The 18806-nt window shown below is 40.0% G+C and overlaps 1 long non-coding RNA gene across 2 annotated transcripts; it reads right to left on the reverse strand.

Annotated features, from left to right (window-relative positions):
• Positions 1-11299: 11299 nt before the first annotated feature.
• Positions 11300-18557, reverse strand: LOC113900377. Of its 2 annotated transcripts, XR_003513130.1 has the most exons (3): positions 18227-18552; positions 17802-18056; positions 11300-15920 (listed from the first exon to the last, which is right to left on the reverse strand). It is a non-coding gene; the product is annotated as an uncharacterized LOC113900377 (long non-coding RNA). The 2 variants fall into 2 exon arrangements; XR_003513129.1 differs by having other exon boundaries at positions 11300-18056; positions 18227-18557.
• Between the last annotated feature and the right edge of the window lie 249 nt (positions 18558-18806).

The following is an 18806-nucleotide window of genomic DNA, read 5'->3' on the forward strand; positions in this document are numbered from 1 at the left end:
TGTTTCACTACAAAAGCGTAATTAAGGTTGCTAGTCCCAGCGACTGTAAAATGGATTACCCGAGGTTATTGAGTGGACCTAAGGTAATCACAGGGGGCTTCAATCCTGGAAAAGGGAGGCAGGAGAAGAGAGTCAGGGAGGAGATGTGACTATGAAGAATGACTAGAGAGATGCAATGTTGGCTTCAAAAGTAAAGGATGAGGGTTACTGGCCAGAATTGCGGTGACCTCTAGAAGCTGGAAAATTGAAGGAAGTGGATTCACCACTAGAGCCTCTAGAATGGAACTCAGCCATGTCTCAGTTTTACCCCAGTGGGATCTGTATTGGACTGCTCACCTACAGAACTCTAAGATAATACATAAATTTGTATTGCCTTAAGTTTGTGGTTATTTGTTAATAATAACATTTGGAAAGTAATAGGAATAGGAATAATAAAATAATGCACTGTCTTTCAAACATCCTTTGTTTCATCTGAGCATACTCCCCAAAACTATGCCCTTTCATGCATGGAATATTTTATTATTTTCAAAGTCTTACTCATCTTTCAAGGCTTGGCCAAAATAATAACTACTGTAAAATCATTCACAATTCTTCCTCCCCTTTCAACTCTGCTTTCAGGAATTACAGTAATAACCTTTTCCCAAATACAAAGCATCCTCCTGCTATTTAGCACTTAATCCATTCTTGTATTAGTTGCTTCTGTTGACTTCCTGTATCAGATTGCAAACTCCAAACAGAAACTTATTCACAGAGCACCAAATAGGTTCTAAATGAATATTTACTGAATTAAGTATTGATTCTCCAGCCCCAGATTCGAAGTATCTGTAATCTCCAAATTCTGAATTACATGAGATGGCACTTAATAAATCCTGGTAACCTTAGTTGATTGTCACCATTATCTCCTAACCAGATACTAAAACCTTTTGGAATAGACCCTTGTTCAATGAATTGTCTGTAACCTCTTTATCTCTTAGCACAGTATTAAGCATATTACTTGGGTTTTAAAATACTAGATATTTAAGTTTAATAGATGAAATTAATTAAACATTAAAATGTTTTTTTCATTAAAATGTTTTTTTAAAAGAACATTTAAAAGAAGTAATGTTCTTTTAAAGCATTTTAACTTTACTTAGTGTGACAAAAATGACAAGGAGGACTTTATGCCAGACCCATGTTGCTTTTCTTTTCTTTTTCTTCTTTATCCCCACAGATTTCAACTCAATGCATGTAGTCCTTCTTGAGGACACTCTGTGTTCCAGCCTCCATTAATCAAATACTGTGCACTTAGTACTGCATGTGCTGCTGCTGCTGCTAAGTCACTTCAGTCGTGTCCGACTCTGTGCGACCCCATAGATGGCAGCCCACCAGGTTCCCCCATCCCTGGGATTCTCCAGGCAAGAACACTGGAGTGGGTTGCCATTTCCTTCTCCGATGCATGAAAGTGAAAAGTGAAAGTGAAGTCGCTCAGTCGTGTCCACCTCCTAGCGACCCCATGGACTGCAGCCTAGCAGGCCCCTCCATCCATGGGATTTTCCAGGCAAGAGTACTGGAGTGGGGTGCCATTGCCTTCTCTGAGTACTGCATGTAACACCTCTCAAAACCAAAAGGTTGGAATTTGATACCAAAGAAGTAAACAGTTCATTGAGTTATATACATCTTTTGAAGTACCTTTAATTTCCCCAGTGGTAGTGGCCATTCTCTTTTATGCACCAAGTTATAATCCACTTAAAGTAACTGAGTACCTGAGATTGGACTAAGCACTGTAGGGTGCCATTTAAAAAAAAAAAAAAAAGGCAAAAATTCTTCTTGCTGTTCACCAGGAATTTATATTCTAGCATTTACATAGTAGAATTAGAGAGCATGATGGTAAAGTACTAAATTATGTGGACAGACCTAGAAGAATATAAAATACATCATGATGTCATATTGGTTTCCTACTGCTGTTGTAACAAATTAACACAGACTTGGTGGCTTAACTCAACACAAATTTATTACCTTACAATTCTGGAAGTCAAATGTCCAAAATAAGCCTTTGTGGGCTAAAAATCAAGGTTTTGGCAGGGCTACTTACTTCTGCAGGCTCTGAGAAAGAATCCTCTCTCTTATCTTTTTTAGCTTTTGGAGGGTAGCCACATTGCTTGGCTCATGACCCCACCTCACACTGCCTTTTCTCCCTCCACTGCCATTGTTGCATCGTCTCCTCCTCTATTCTGATCCTCTGGTCCTCATAAGGACCTGTGATCACATTGAACTTGCCTGCATAACTCAGAATAGTCTCCCCATCTCATCATGGTTCTTTTTAAACACATCAGCAAAGTTCCTGTCACCATGTAAGGTAATATTCACAGATTCTGGGGAATTGAAAGTGAACACACTTGCAGGGGAGGGGAAGGCATTATTCAGCCAGCCACAGGTGTGCAGTTGTATAGTGCATGAATGGAAGATAACCAGAGAAAATTTTAAAACTTAATACAGGAAATTAATCCAAGCTGTATCTTGAAGGACAGGTCAATGTAATATGCAGAGCAAATATTACTTAAACCTTCTAACAGGAAAAACAAAAACACCATAAGTAACAAGAATATACTTAAGGCTCAAAGACCTCAAGATGCTGACTTTTGGGGAAAACAAAAATAACATAGATTAAAGAAAAAGAGAGAAAAAGAGAAAGGTGTTGTATAATTCTTTAGATCAAAAGAACTTACAAAGACAAAAAATAACACAAAGTGTGGTCATATTGCTCTGGAGAAGTTAGTCCAAAGAAATGATATCCAGAAAGAGCTAAATGCTGTATGTATTCATAGCAAAAGGAAAAGAAATTCATTGGATTTCAAGAAACTTGAACTCCAAAAGAGGGAAAGCAAACCTATTGCAATAAATACACAAAATCTTTTTTCTATTTTTCAGTTTTGCCATTTTCCTTAAATTTTACTACATCATTTTTGCTAACATAAGGGGAGTAGCTAGATATCAGAGTCAAGGAAAAAAATGTTAATACATGAATATTTTCTATTCCTTTTATTGATCAGGGTGTCCTATATTTAGGATACGCTGATTCAATTTTTTTTTAAACTGTCCTAATTTGACCTAATTCTCTCACAGGATTTGCTTGTCCCTTCCCTTCATCGCTCCCCATTCTTTTGTAAAAATGAAAGAAAGAATGGAGGTGGGAGGACAAAAAGATTCAAGTGAGAAAAATGCAGGGACCAGGGGCTGCAGAAGAAAAGGGGTGGAAAGGAGGAAGGTATATAAGACAGAGATGTTACAGCCCATGACCTTTCCTTCTAGTGGATAAAGTGTTGAAAATTTGAAAACATTCATATAGCGTGCTGTGCTTGCAAAATAATAAAAAGGAAAGAAGGGAATTGGAGGTAGAAAATCAGAGAAGTTGGGACATTAAAGCAAAACAGTTTACCATTTTGTCTATGGTGAACCAATCTGAAAAGGTGTCTTAAGCAGTTTTAACCACTTTTCTTATATTTACTTGAGAAATATTCTTTCACATCAGCAAAGTACTAAAATTCTTCCACCCATGGTAACTCTGCTACATTTCCATCACTCCTTTCTTGCCTTATCCAGAAAACATACTCTTCCATGGATTATTTCACCAACCCATTCTTCTAACCTTGCCACCAGAAAGTTTGTAAAATATATGCAGAGGTCAAAAGCAATGGCCTCTGACATTTTAAAATAGACTCACAAAAAAAATTTTTTTTTTTTTTGGCTACACTGGGTCTTCACTGCTGCTCAGAGGCTTTCTCTGGTTGTAATGAGCAGGAACTACTCTGTAGTTGCGGTGCGAAGGCTTTTCATTGCAGTGACTTCTCTTGCTGTGGCTCACGACTTACAGCATGGAGTAGCTGTGGCACACGGGCTTAGATTCCCTGTGGCATGTGGAATCTTCCCAGACCAGGGATCAAACCTCTGTTTCCTGCAATGATAGATCGACTCTTAAGCACTGGACCACCAGTCCAAAATAGATTTTTTTTTTAACAGCAGTTTTAGGTTCACAGTAAAATTAAGAGGGACGTACAGATATCTTCTACTCCTGCACATACATTATCAACATCCCTCACTAGACTGCTGCATTCATTATGATTGATGAATATGCATTAACATATAATTATCATACATGTACATGTATGGCTGAGTCCCTTCACTGATCACCTGAAACTATCCCAACATTGTTTGTTAATAGGCTACACCCCAGTACAAAATCGGAGAAGGCAATGGCACCCCACTCTAGTACCCTTGCCAGGAAAATCCTATGGACGGAGGAGCCTGGTAGGCTACGGTCCATGGGGTTGCGAAGAGTCAGACACGACTGAGCGACTTCACTTTCACTTTTCACTTTCATGCATTGGAGAAGGAAATGGCAACCCACTCCAGTGTTCTTGCCTGAAGAATCCCAGGGACAGAGGAGCCTGGTGGGCTGCCATCTCTGGGGTCACACAGAGTCAGACACGACTGAAGCGACTTAGCAGCAGCAGCAGCAGCAGCAGTGCAAAATAAATTTTTTTTAAAAAAGAACCTATCATTATCACCCAAAGTTGATAGTCTACATTAGGAGCCACTCTTCATGTTGTATATTCTTTGAAACTGGACAAGTAAAATAACGTATCCACCACTAGAGGATCATGCAGAATGGTTTCACTGTCCCGAAAGTCCTCTGTGCACTGCCTATTTATTTCTCCCACCCTTCTAATTCCTGTCAACCACTCATCTTTTTACTTCATATTTTTGCCTTTTCCAAAATGTCATATATTTGAACTCATATAGTATGTAGCCTTTTCAGATTGGTTTCTTTCACTCAGCAATATGCATTTAAGGTTCCTCCAAGTCTTTCTATGGATTGATGGCTCATCTCTTATTGGCACAGAGCAATAATCCATTGTCCAGATGTACCACAGTTTACTCATTCTTTCACCACTCTAGGACATCATTGTTATTTCCAGTATTTGGCAATTATGTACAAAGCTGCTGTATACATCCAGGTGTAGATTTTTGTGCATACATACATTTTCAACCCTTTTGGGTAAATACCAAGGAGCAAGATCATTGCATCATATGGTAAAAGTGTGTTTAGTTTTGGAAGAAACTGCCAAACTATCTTCCAAATTGGCTGTACCACTTGCATTCCCACCAGCAATGAAAGAGAGTTCCTCTTGCTCCATATACTTGCAAGCTTATGGAGTTGTCAGTATTCTGAATTTTGGCCTTCTTATAAGTGTGTAGTAGTATTCTTTAGTTGCTTTAATTTGTATTTCCTGATGACATATGATGTAGAACATCTTTTTATATGCTTATTTTCCATTTGTATATCTTCTTGGGTGAAACATCTGTTCTGATCTCTTGCCCATTTCTAAATCAGATTGCTTGTTTTCTTGTTGTTTAGCTCTTTGTATACATTGGGTAACAGTCCTTTATCAGATATGTCTTTTGCAAATATTTCCTTGCAGTCTGTGGTTTCTCATTCTCTTAATAGAATTTTTTAAATGAAAACTTGAAAGGAGCCCACGGCAGAATGTCTTCATGTAAAGAGGGCAGATTCTCAAATCTCCCACAAAGACAGCCTATCAGTTTTGACATTTATAGATAGGAACATCTTTCTGAAGTATGCAGCAGTGGAATTAACAAAGGATTTAATGTCAAAAGACATGGTTCAATCATAGCTAAGACAGTTATTAGGTGAATTAGTTAGGAGCTTTTTGGTTTCAAGTGAAAAAGTCCAAACCTGCTTAAGAAAAACAAGGAACATAGTGACTCAAAGAACTTAAAAATGAGGAGCTAATCCAGCTTCAGAGATAGCTATATTCATTTCTTCAAATAAAATCAGGAATTTCTTTCTTTCTTTATCTCTCTCTCTTTCTGGTTCTCCACTTGGCTTTCCTCTGTATTGGCTTCCCTCTAGCAGCTTTCTCTAGACAATAGCTTTAGGTTTTCATAGTCCTTACAGCTCCCAAGTGAAGCCAACTCATTCCTAGAATTCATTTATTTCTCTTTTTTTTAATAAACCTCAAATTACTTGGACCATATGCCAACGTGTACCTCAGTCTCTGCATTCAGTGGGATATAGTGGGATCTGATAGGCTAGTATGGGTCATATGTAACAGAGATAGGCAAAGTCCCTTAGACAGTCCTGCTAGGGGTTACAGAAAGACACAAGAACAGTTCCTTAAAGGAAAACCAAAGTCATATTACCAAAATGAGAAAGTAAGCTGGCCCAACAAAAGGAACAGATATCAACTATATCAGTTGTGAGGTTTTAGTCAAGTCACTTCGTCTCTGGGTTTTGTTTTTTTTTTTTTCATAAGTCAGGGAAATAATAATACCAGACCCCACTACTGGACATAGTTCTTGTGAGAAACAAACATTCAATAAAACATATGAAAAGATCTGTAAGCTGTGAAGCACTATTGCAAATAACAGCAGTCCCTAAGTACATATTATTTGTCAGAAGAAGCAGTATTATTTCTCTAATTAGTACCTCATTTATGTCAAATGACAAAACTAAAACAATTTAGTAACAAGTTTGATGTCCTTTATTCAAGAGAAGATAATCATGGATTAGGGGGAGTTCAGATCCTTTTGTACACTGAGGGATTAAGTTTTACAGAACATTAGTAGAGGCAACATTGCACAACAAAGGAAACTATAAACAAAACAAAAAGACAATCCACAAAATGGGAGAAAATATTTGCAATGATGCAACCAACAAGGGCTTAATTTCCAAAGCATACAAACAGCTCATGCAAGTCAATAACAATAACAAATCAAAACAATAAAAAATGCCCAACAGACCTAAGCAAACAGTTCTCCAAAGAAGACATACAGATGGCCAACAGGTACATTGTGAAGATGTTCAATATCACTAATTATTAGAGAAATGCAGATCAAAACTACAATGAGGTACCACCTCAAGCCAGTCAGAATGGCCATTATCAAAACGTTTACAAATCTTAAATGTTGAAGAGGGTGTGGGAAAAAAGGAACCCTCCTGCACTGTTGGTGGAAATGGAAATTGATACAGTCACTATGGAGAACAGTATGGAGGTTCCTTAAAAAGCTAAAAATAGAGCTACCAAATGATCTAGCAATACCACTCATGGGCATATATCCAGAGAAAACCATAATTTGAAGAGATACTTTCACTTCATTGTTCACTGAAGCACTATCTAAAATAGAATGTGGAAGCAACCTAAATGTCCATTGACAGAGGAATGGATAAAGAAGATGTGGTACATACATATATATGTGACCCCGTGGACTGTAGCCCACCAGGCTCCTCCGTCCATGGGATTCTCCAGGCAAGAATACTGGAGTGGATTGCCATTTCCTTCTCCAGGGGATCTTCCTGACCCAGGGATCAAACCCAGGTCTCCCGCATTGCAGGCAGATGCTTTAACCTCTGAGCCACCAGGGAAGCCCTACATCTATATGTGGTGGAATATTACTCAGCCGTTAAAAAAGAACAAAATAATGCCATCTGCAGCAACATGGATGAGCCTAGAGATTATCATACTAAGTGAAGTCAGTCGGACAGAGAAAGGCAAATATATGATATCACTAATATGTGAAATCTAAAAAGCAGAACAAATGTACTTATGTACAGAACAGAAATAAAATTTAGATACATAGAAAACAAACTTATGGCTACCAAAGGGAAAGGGTGGCAGGGATGAATTGGGAGTATGGAATTAACAGATACACAATACCATATAAAAAATAGATAAAATTCGTCCCCCCGCCACACCAATAGAAACAGAATACTGACAGTGGTATTGATAATAAAGGATAATGGAAAAAATCCAAGATAAAAGAATATAGATATAGATACACCGTATATAGTTCCATTATAGAACTATAATGGAAAAACTATGGGAAATATAATGGAAAAATATCTAGATAATGTGTGTATACACACACACACACACACACACTCATGTATGAACTACCAACACCCAAGACTTTCCTTACTCTCAATACCACTGTCAGTATTCTGCTTCTATTGGTGTAAAAGGGGAGGACAAAGTGTCTTATTTTCTTCTTCTTTTTAGCATTATGATGTGTTATTCATGAGTAAAGGAATATTCATAATATTGAGTGGAAATCACTTAAAATATCATCAGTGTTTTTGGACTATTAGTGAAACTAGTTGTAAAAATGTTATTCATTCAAGAGCTTTACATCTTAAAATTCTCTTTTAATATGCTTATATTGATTCAAAAGGCAATAATTCTTCCACTTTAGAGTTTTCACAAAATTCATTTATCTTAGTATGTAGATATCAAAGTGGCCACCAACCATATTCTCTTTCTATATAATGCATAAAGTGGAATTTCAATGACTATAGGCAACATAACTTATTCCAGAACTCAGCTTTCTTTTTAGGATAGATTCATTTGCTAATAATAAATTCTCTTAGCTAATAATAATAATAATATTATCTTAGCTAATTTGCTAAGATAATATTAATCATGCTTTAATCAAAATTACTAAAAGTAGTACATGCAATAGCTTTCCAAAACAGTTCTTATTTGTTACTTTAAATATTCTCTTCAAAGTATTTCTGTTGCTAGATATAAATAATTTCCAAAGAGTCTTCAGACCAGATGGTGATATGATATATAAAAATTCAGTTTCTTGTAATATGATGAGGTCAGTAACACAGAAAGTTCAGAGTCTCCAATTCCTTTTTCAATTTAAAAATTCCAGTGGATCACCTTAGTTTTAAATTATTGCTCTAGTCTTTGGCCTTCTTATAAATTTCTTGTCAGTGTCTTTTGAACTACTTTATGAAAGTGCTGCCTTTAATTATTCACTTACTTTCATCTTCATCTAGTATTTTTTCTGCACTGCTTACCTGATTTACTAAATGAAAGAGCACATTTAGAAGCATTATTTTTTAAATAATTTTATTTATTGATTGATTTGATTGTGCTGGGTCTTCAGTGCTGCACAGGCTTTTCTCTAATTGTGGCTAGCGGGAGCTACTCTCTAGTTGCAGTTGCACGGGCTTCTCACTGCGGTGGCTTCTTCTGTTGCACAGCGTGGGCTGTAGAGCGCCCTGGCTTCAGTGGTTGCAGCTCCTGGGCTCAGTGGTTGCAGTTCCTGGGCTCAGAGCACAGGCTCAATAGTTGTGGTGCAAGGGCTTAGTTGCTCCACAGCATGTGGGATATTCCAGGATCAGGGATTGAACCTGTGTCTCCTGCACTGGCACACAGATTCTTTACCACTGAGCTACCAGGTAAATCCTAAAAGCATTATTTTTAAAGATTTCAAAGCTAAAGATTTCAAAAGGTTTTAAAATGTCATTTTTCTTTTTAAGATTTCATAAAAGTCTTAATTATGCATTCCCAGGAGAAAAATACATTCATTTAATTTACTTAGAGAGATAAATAAAATCTGTATATTTCACCATTAGCCTAGTAAAACTAATTCCTTAATGTCAGTGATTGTGAAGGACTTTTCCAGCCCTGGTGGCCCTCAGATCCACTCCCTACCTTTCCTTTTTCTGCTCTGTATCACAGGCTCCTATGTTCCTGGCCCCTGTGTCAACTGACTTCCAGATGGGTTTGGCCAGTTGGGGGCACTGGTAGAGACTGGAGGCTGGGAGATTGAAAGGAGAAAGTAGAGAAAATCCCAGTCTTTGTCCCTCTCTGCCTTGAGAGGCAACTGGAGCAACAACTGGCTCTCCTGTCTGGTCCTAGCTCGCCACTGCAGAATCCTATCAGGATTTCAGCTTTGTCAGTCAGGGTCCACTCAGGAGAGAAAATCCATGCAGTAATGTCAATGAAGAAGGCTTAATATAAAGAATTATTCACTATAATAGACACAGGAGTAAGGCAGGATTGGCCAATAAGAAATGAAGAGAAATCTAAAGAACACAAGAATAGCAAGTATAGGACTCCTCTGGTGGTCCCGTTGTTGAGAATCCACCTGCCAATGCAGGGGACAGGGGTTTGATCCCTAGTCCGGGAAGATCCCACGTGCTGTGAAGCAACTAAGCTTGTGTGCCACAACTACTGAGCCTACATGCCATAACTACTGAAGCCCTTGGGCCCTAGAGCCTGTGCTCCACAAGAGAAGCCACTGTAATAAGAAGCCTGCACACCATAACGAAGAGTGGCCCCTGCTCACCATCACTAGAGAAAGCCCAAGAGCGGCAACAAAGACCTAGCACAGCCAAAAACAAATATTAAAAAATAATAATAATAAAGGATAGCAAATATAAGAAGTAGTTACAACTCTGGTGCTTAGAGAGCAAGTACCATCCTTCCCTACCTCACCAAAACTAAGATCCAGATCGTGGTGGAAACAGAATAGCCATGGCTCACTGAATGGTGGGCTTCCCTGGTGGCTCAGAGGGTAAAGCATCTGCCTGCAATGCGGGAGACCTGGGTTCAATGCCTGGGTGGGGAAGCTCCCCTGGAGAAGGAAATGGCAATCCATTCCAGTATTCTTGCCTGGAAAACCCCATGGACAGAGAAGCCTGGTGGGCTACAGTCCATGGAGTTGCAAAGAGGACACGACTGAGCAACTTTACTTTCACTTTCTTTCTTTCACTAAATGGTGGAGACATTTGCTATGGTATCACACCAGCAGAACTTGCCGAGGGAAACCAGCCCCTACCTCAGAACTGCAAGACCACTCTGGAAGATGCTGGAGGAAGCTGCCCACAGGGAAGTACTGTGAGTTACTGGCACACAGTAGCAGACGGTACAGAAGCTGCAAGCACTGCAAGAGCCGGGCCCTGCAGAAGCAGTGCAGACTTCAGGAGCGCCAGTGAGAAAAGTACCCAGGAGTTGAGAGAGAGGAGAAAATCCCTCCTCTTGCAATGTCTTTCCAGCACCTCCTACTGACAAAGCTTAATATCAGGCCAACTGACAAAGCTTAGTATCATGCCAACTGACAAAGGAGAAACATTTGGAGGGAGAAACTAATCCAGAAACAAGGCCTGGTTTAGTTTGCTCTATCTGCATAATGTATTAGCATAAATTTAGTAACTTAAACAACACACATGTATTATCTCACAGCTTCTGCTAGCTAGGAGTCTGGCATATTTTGTCTAGGCTCTCTGCTCAGGGTCTCGCAAGGCTGAAATCAAAGTGTCAGCTAGCGGCATCCTCATCTGGAGGCTTATGGAAGAAGCAATCATTCAGAGTGTTTATATAATTCAGTTCCTTGCAGGTAGAGGACTGAAGTCTGTTTTTTTGTTGACTGCTGACTAAGGACCACTCTCAACAAATAGAGGCTGCTTTTGCAATGTCTCCCCCTCCAAAGGCTCTCTTAAACAATGTTTCTTCCTCTTACAGTTTTATTGAGATATAATTGACACATAACACTGTGTAAGTTTAAGATGTGCAGCATGAATGCGCAGCATGAAATTATTATCACAATAAATGTAAACACCATCATCTCACATAGGTAAGACATTAAATAAATAGGATTTACGCTCTTAACAACTTTCATATATAACATACAGTAGTGTTGTACCTTATAATCCTGGTACTTATTTATCTTATAACTGAAAGTTTGTACCTTTTGACAGCCTTCATCCAGTTCCCCCAACCATCGCCTCTGGTAACCACATATCTGATCTCTTTTCCTGTGAGTTTATTTATTTATTTGCTTTTGAAGTATTTTTGATCTACAATACTACAATAGTTCCTGTTATACAACACAGTGATCTTATATTACTGTACATTTCAAAATCATCACCACCATAAGTCTAGTTACCATGTCATCATACAAAAATATTACATAATTATTGACTATATTCCACATACTACATTTCATCCTGTGACTCATTTATTCTGACCTGAAAGTCTGTACCTCTTATCTTTCTTGCCTATTTCTACCCTCCAACCACCTGCTCCCCTTTGGCAACCACCATTTGTTCTCTGTGTCTATAAGTGTTACTGTATTTCATTTTCAATACAGAAATCTTTAATTACAGCCAATCTCTTTTTGAATAGCTTTTGGTGATGAAAAATCCATTATTTCACTAAATGGCCTATTGTTTTTGAGGATTTATAATTGTTAGGAGGTTCTTCACTGTGATGAACTGAAATCTATTTTTTAATTAATTGAGGTATTTTTGAGGGGGCCCCTCACCCCACACAGCATAGCATGTGGGATCTTAGTTCCCTGACCAGGGACGGAATCCATGCCCCCTGCATTGGAAGCAAAGAGTCTTAACTGCTAAATTACCAGGGAAGTCCCAAGGCATAGTTGATTAAAAATTATATCAGTTTCAGATGTGCAACATAATGACTCAAAATTTTTCTAGATTATACTCAATTTCAAGTCATAATAAAATATTGACTATAGTCCCTGTGCTGTATAATATATCCTTGTAGTTTATTTTATGTTTTAAGCTATATCCTTATATATTATTTTATTTATGGTAGTCTCTGTCTCTTAATCCCCTATCACAATTTTGCCCCTCCCCACTTCCCTCTTTCCATTAATAACCACTAATTAAGCCACTATATAAAAGCCAAATTTTAAAAGAAATGGGGTGTGCTGGTCAGTCCTATAAGTCGACTGGCTAGACATAAGTCTCCACTTATTTAATCAAACCCTAATTCAGGTGTTACAGTGAAGATATTTTGTACATGTGAATTAAATCTGTAATCAGTTGACTTTAAGGAAGATTCTCCTAGATAATCTGGTGGGCCTGATTCAGTCAGCTAAAAGGTTTTTAAGAGTAGAACTGAGGTTTCTCAGCAGAAGAAATTCCTCTGTGGATAACAGTTTTAACTGATGCCCAAGTGTCCCATTCTGCCCTTTCTGATGGTCCACCCTACCACTGTCCCCTCACAGCCACCACAGTTATGTAAGCCAATTCTATGCAATACATTTCTAAATTTATCTCCTGTTGGTTCTTCTTCTCCAGCTGAACTCTGACTGAGGGGCTGGGCAGAAAGAGGGGAGAGGCCTGCACAGAGAAATAAAGGAAGAGGAGCAAGCAGCAAAAGGGAATGCTGACAGGGGAGTTGATTTGACAATTCTGCCCAAGGAAGTCTTTGTTTGGGAAAAGAAAAGAATGGACAGAAAACTCTCAAAGGACACTGAGAGTTCAAAGTAAAGAAAGGTAGAAAAGGTGGGGCAACCACACCACGAACTCACTCTTCTTCAGCAGCTTTAGTTATTGGCAGCAGTGGGAGTAGAGAGGCACCATTGACTTTCTTCTAATGGGACCAAGGTATCTGCCAATACCGTGAAAGCTCTTTCTCCTAACAGCATAAGCTCACTTTAGCATTGTTGTACATTTCTCTTCTTTCATGTAACCAGAGAGGCAAATGCATATCTTTGCAACTAATGCTTCCAGACTCATCTGCAAAAATGCACCTGAAAAAAAGAAAAAGAGCAGGGAGGGAATTGGGTTCCTTCTACATGTACAGGGTTTCCCCAAATATCACAAATTATACTGGCAAATTTTCTAGAAATTAGTAGGCATCCTAAACTAAGAATGTATTTGAATAACTCAAGAGGAAAAATAAAATCTAAGTTGGAAAAAATAAAATGTTTGGATAAATACATACTTAAATAAGCAAGTTAGTAAAAAGATGTCAATATGAACATTGAAAGGAAAAAAAAATGGTATAGCCTTCAAGGGACTCTAAAAAGGAAACTACATAGGCATGATTAAAAAAAAAAAAAAAAAACAGGAATAAATGAAAAGTTAGAGACTCAAAACTGAACAGATTTAAAACTGTACCAAAATTAAAGGAATCAGCTACTGGATGAGAAATGTAAAAAATTAGCTAGTAGTCTAGAATTTTTCACATAGAAATTACATGAAAAATAAAGAAGTTGAAATAAATTAGAAAATCTTCATAATAAAAATTTCTTTTAAAAGAAACAAATGACTGACACAAATAATAACATGGGTGTGTTGTGGAATCCAGAGTCACAAAACACGCCTTGGAGGACACTCAAGACAGTGGAGTACAGCTTATTACGCCAGTGGGTCCAAGGGGAATCAGTTTCCAACAAGGACCCTGATGTTTCTGAGAGACCCAGTTTTATACCCCCCACTATGTGATTGGTTACATATTGGCAACCTCTTTGTTGTATATGATTGAGTTTTACAACCAGTAGGTGCTAGAAGAACAAACAATTAAGGTTAAAGGCAGGGAACAATGATTATACATCAAGGAGGGGATGTCTCCATGGTTAATCTGACCGAGGCAGCCTGACCTCAACTACAATCTCTGGTTGTCATCTGTAGGGGAGGGAAGTCTCCAGGAGACCTGGTTTTCACTAGCAACAGGTTCCTCATTCTTGGGCAGAGTTCAGGACCAGTTCACATCCTGTCTTTAAGATGGATGAAAGGCTTCAAGATGGAGTCTCTCCTGCTTTCCTCACACTGGCCCCAACATTCCCCCTCTTGATGCTCATCTTATCTTTAACGATGGGCATCAGTCATGGGTAAGTACAGCACACAGGGACTAAGTAACTGCGGCAGGGCTGTCAGTCTGGACGTTACATATTGAGTTATACACTGGAGAATACAAGGCCCCAAAATTAATAATATAATGATTAACAAAATAATTACAAAAAGATTTTCCACCAATCACCTTTGATCCAAGAAAATATCAACATCTAAAAAGGATTATCATTAGACATAGCTTTTACCTGGTTTTTCACGTTGTCTAGAGTGGCTGATATATTGCCAGATAAATCAGAGATATATACACAACATTCTATTTTAATTATAGCACAGGTCCCTCCTTGGGTGACCATAAGTATGTCTAAAGCCATTTGATTTTGAATGACTGCCTTTCTCATTTGTATCTGTTCTTCATTTAAAGATTGGATTGCCTTTGCATTGTCCAGGAGGGCCTGTTTTGTGAAGTTAGTTCGAGCTTTTATTTTAATCATCACAGACCTTGCCCACTGCACGTGTAAATAAGGCAAATTTACTGGGGTTTGTTGTAAGGATGGCTAATACTTCCATGAGCAAAGGCAAATCCTAATGTACAGCAGCCAGCCCAACTGACTGGAAGCCAAGGCCATAAATTTGACCCACACAGTCACTGGGTGCCATTAGGGGCCACCCATCTGATCCCAGGGTTGTACTTCCAGTCTGAGCCAGGGCAGCGAGCTGGTAAATCTGGGCAAAAGGTGACCTTTAATATTTGTTCACATTGCTCAGAGGACAAGTATCCCACATATTTTAGTCCTTTTCCATCTATGGGATGGTCACCAAATCCAACTTCTTGTTCCCTTTGTTCCCAACAGATATGGGCTGGGACAATAGGTTGGCCTTTTTCTGGGGTCATTCAAAAATATTCATCCCATATCTTATAAAATTAATCAAATTACCTGATGGACTGTCCCTTCTTACTGGCCATTGAGTTCTCATCCCTTTTATTTTTTAAGTAAAAGGTATAGGCTTTGGTCACTTTTGTAAGGCTTGCATTTACCTCAAATATTATCCCATGGCCTTGATCAATTTGGCTAAAGTCCAGGTTACACCAAATAAGAAGTGACAGGTTGTGAGTTACCGAGGAAGCAAACACCTCTCGTTGCTGTCTCAAAAATGAGCAGAGGGAGCTGAAGTCCCCTTTGCATAGAGGAGACACCCACCAAGAGAGTACATCCATCACTGACAAAGGCATGGCCCCACAAACCTAACAGTTAGAAGTACTATGGAAGTTTGTATACAAGTGGGCCCAGGACAGGAACACATTATCCTGAGTTTGCAGTCCCGGTAGGATCATCGTGCTGATCAGGAACAGCAGAATTATTCGCAGTGGCTCCATCCTCAATCTGTGGTCGCCGATGGAAGACAAGTCAGGTCTTCAGTGGTTCCTCTGGGTTCGGATGGGCAGTCCAAGGTCCCTTTTCCTCTGCTGCTGTCTTGAACTGGGTATGGTGAATCTAGGGAGTGATACCTGCAACTTTAACTGCAGTGGGAGTGGTTAGTACAACTGTGTATGGCCCTTTCCAGGTAGGTCGGGACAGCATCTGTTGCTTCCAATCCTTTACCCACACTAAATCTCCTGGTGAGTATGGGTGTACAGTAGTGTCTAGGGAAAATGGAATTCTTTTTTAACATAAAGGGTGATGTCAAAGATCACCTTCCCCAACTGTTCCAGTTGCTGCAATACCTCCATCCCTTCTCTTTGTAATAAATTTCGCTTTACTTCCCAAATAAGTGGGGGAGGCACCGAACATTATCTCATGGGGGAATACCCGTGCGACCAGGGGGTCATTCTGATCCTCACTAACACTAATGACTGCATGTCCATCCAGGGGGGCGCCAGTTTCTTGCACCCATTTTGCCAAAGTCACCTTGATGGTCCAGTTCATTCTCAACGATTCTCGAGCTTTGTGGCCTATACGCTGTACATAGTTTCCATTGAATATTTACTGCTTTGCAGACCAGTTAGAAAAATTCAGCCACAAATGTGGGTCCATTATCTGATTCTATACTCAGAGGGAATCCAAACCTAGAAATAATGTCTCTCAGCAAGAATCGGGCCACTTCCTTCGCTTTTTCAGTCTTGGTGGGATAAGCTTCTACCCATCTGGTAAAAGCACATATCATCACCAGCAAATATTTATATCCTTGGCATGGCTTTACCTCAGTGAAGTCCACTTCTAGATGTTTAAATGAAGCTGTCCCTTTTAATTGTATTCCAAGAGGCCCAGTCTCCTTGAGAGATGGGTTATTCTTGGCACAGGTTAGGCATCAGAGGCTTACATCTGCACTCAAGGCTATTAGATATGGTATGACAAAATATTAAGCTAAAATCTCACTCAGTTCGTGCCCAGGTGTTGTTTTTTGCCTTGTTTAGATTGGGGCCACTTGGGCGGTTGGTAGTCTAGACACCACAGGTGTCACCGTAAGTTTGGTTGCTGTATTGTTTGGGGAAGCTGCCTGTTTTGCCGCTCAGTTGGCCAGACAGTTCCTTTTCTTTTGAGGTGTGTCCAACCACTGGTGGCCCCTACAAGTGCATTACTGTCACTGCAGCAGTTTCCCACACTGCTTCCAACAGCAGCAGAATTTTATCTGTATTTTTCATCTCTTTGTCAGTTGCAGTTAATAGCCCCCTTTCCTTATATATGGAGAACAGCTGGTAGTAAAGAGCAGTGGGGCCAGGATGAATATGCCGGTCTGCAGTGCCACCTGGACTTTCCTAAGAGGTATCTGCAAACCCTTTCTCTCTTGAGGTTTCTTTGTAGACCTCAGACGCCTGGGAGTCCCTGTCGTGTGGGGGAGGAAGTGGGAGCTCCTCTTCCTCTGGATCATGATATATATTTTTTCAGCTTTTCTTGCCTGGGTTCTGCCTGAGCCAGAAAAATCTCGCTTTCTCTTTTTTTTAAGGTAACATACCCAGGCCCAGGGAAGTGGGTTTTGCACAATTAGCAGCCATGAGTCAATGTACAGAAACTGATCTGGGTGGCCTGGCTGCCTGGTTATCACAGAGTACACAGCCTGAACTTTGTCCAATTTTAGGGTTCCCTCTGAAGGTCATCCTACCCCAAAGGATGGCCAGTCTATCCACAAAAGGTTTTAAGCTTGTTTGGGGTTAACTTTATGCCACAGTCTCCTCCAAAGCCCTTTCTGAAGTCTTTAATCATGCATTCAAAAATGGTCGGCTTAGATTCTCCACCACTCATCCTGTTTTTACTTTCCTTTTATCACTTATGGCAAGTCCAACTTCTATTTCGTCGCTCCTTTGCCAGGGTCTTATATCCCAGCCACTGCCAATGTCTCCACTCAGAGAAACAAGACATCTGCCACTTTACCTCAGCTATGACCGGGGTGAAAAGGGCTTTACCTGCTAAGTCTTTCAATGGTAGTACCTCTCATGCTTTTCTTGCTCTGTCAGCCGCCAACCAGATCCAATCAATTAAGGCTTCCACGTACTCTTCTCTGCACAAGTCTGATCCTTCCAAAATCCAAGACGGTCTCATCACTGATGTAGGCAAACACGTGTCCAAAGCCACAGTTCCCAATCTGACCCCAAGCAATGCTCAGGAGGTCCCTGAGTCCTTAAGGAGAATGGGAGGGTGTCACGGCAAAGGGGACAGTCCTTTGGAAACCAAAAGATACGTTGACAATCAGTACAGGCATGGTTAACAGAGTACCAGTCATTTCAATAAACAATTTCTCACTGAGCCTGTGAGGACACAGCCACCATAGACTCATCCAGCCCCAAGAGGTTGATCAGGCCCCTTTTTCCACTATTACAGCGAGACCTACCTGCGCACTTCCCTTCTGTCGTCCAGTCTTGTGAAGTCCACCTGGAAGGACGAGTCACTAAAACAAGAGCCAATCTGGAAGGGGAGGCACCTTCCTTTCCCAGAGGCTCTCGTCCCAGCAAGTTACAGGCAGAGGCTCAACGGACCTGTCTCGCCAAGGGCTTCCCAGCCAATGCACCAGAAATGTGGAAACCGCAGTCGCAAAACACACTTGAGTGTTGCAAAGGACACTCAAGACAGTGGAGTACAGTTTATTATGCCAGCAGGTCCAGGGGAAGCCGCTCCCAACAAGGACCCTGATGTTTCCGAAAGGCCCAGTTTTATACTCCCCACTACATGACTGATTACATGTTAGCAACCTCTTTGTTGTATATGGTTGAGTTTTACAATAAGTAGGTGCTAGGAGAACAAACAATTAAGGTTAAAGGCAGGGAACAATGATTATACATCAAGGGGGGATATCTCCATGGTTAATCTAACAGGGGTGGCCTGACCTCAACTACAATCTCCGGTTGTCATCTATAGGGGAGGGAAGTCTCCAGGAGACCTGGTTTTCACTAGCAACAGGTTCCTCACTCTTG

The sequence above is a fragment of the Bos indicus x Bos taurus genome, chromosome 10, assembly GCF_003369695.1.
Source record: "Bos indicus x Bos taurus breed Angus x Brahman F1 hybrid chromosome 10, Bos_hybrid_MaternalHap_v2.0, whole genome shotgun sequence".
Classification (NCBI taxonomy): Eukaryota; Metazoa; Chordata; class Mammalia; order Artiodactyla; family Bovidae; genus Bos; species Bos indicus x Bos taurus.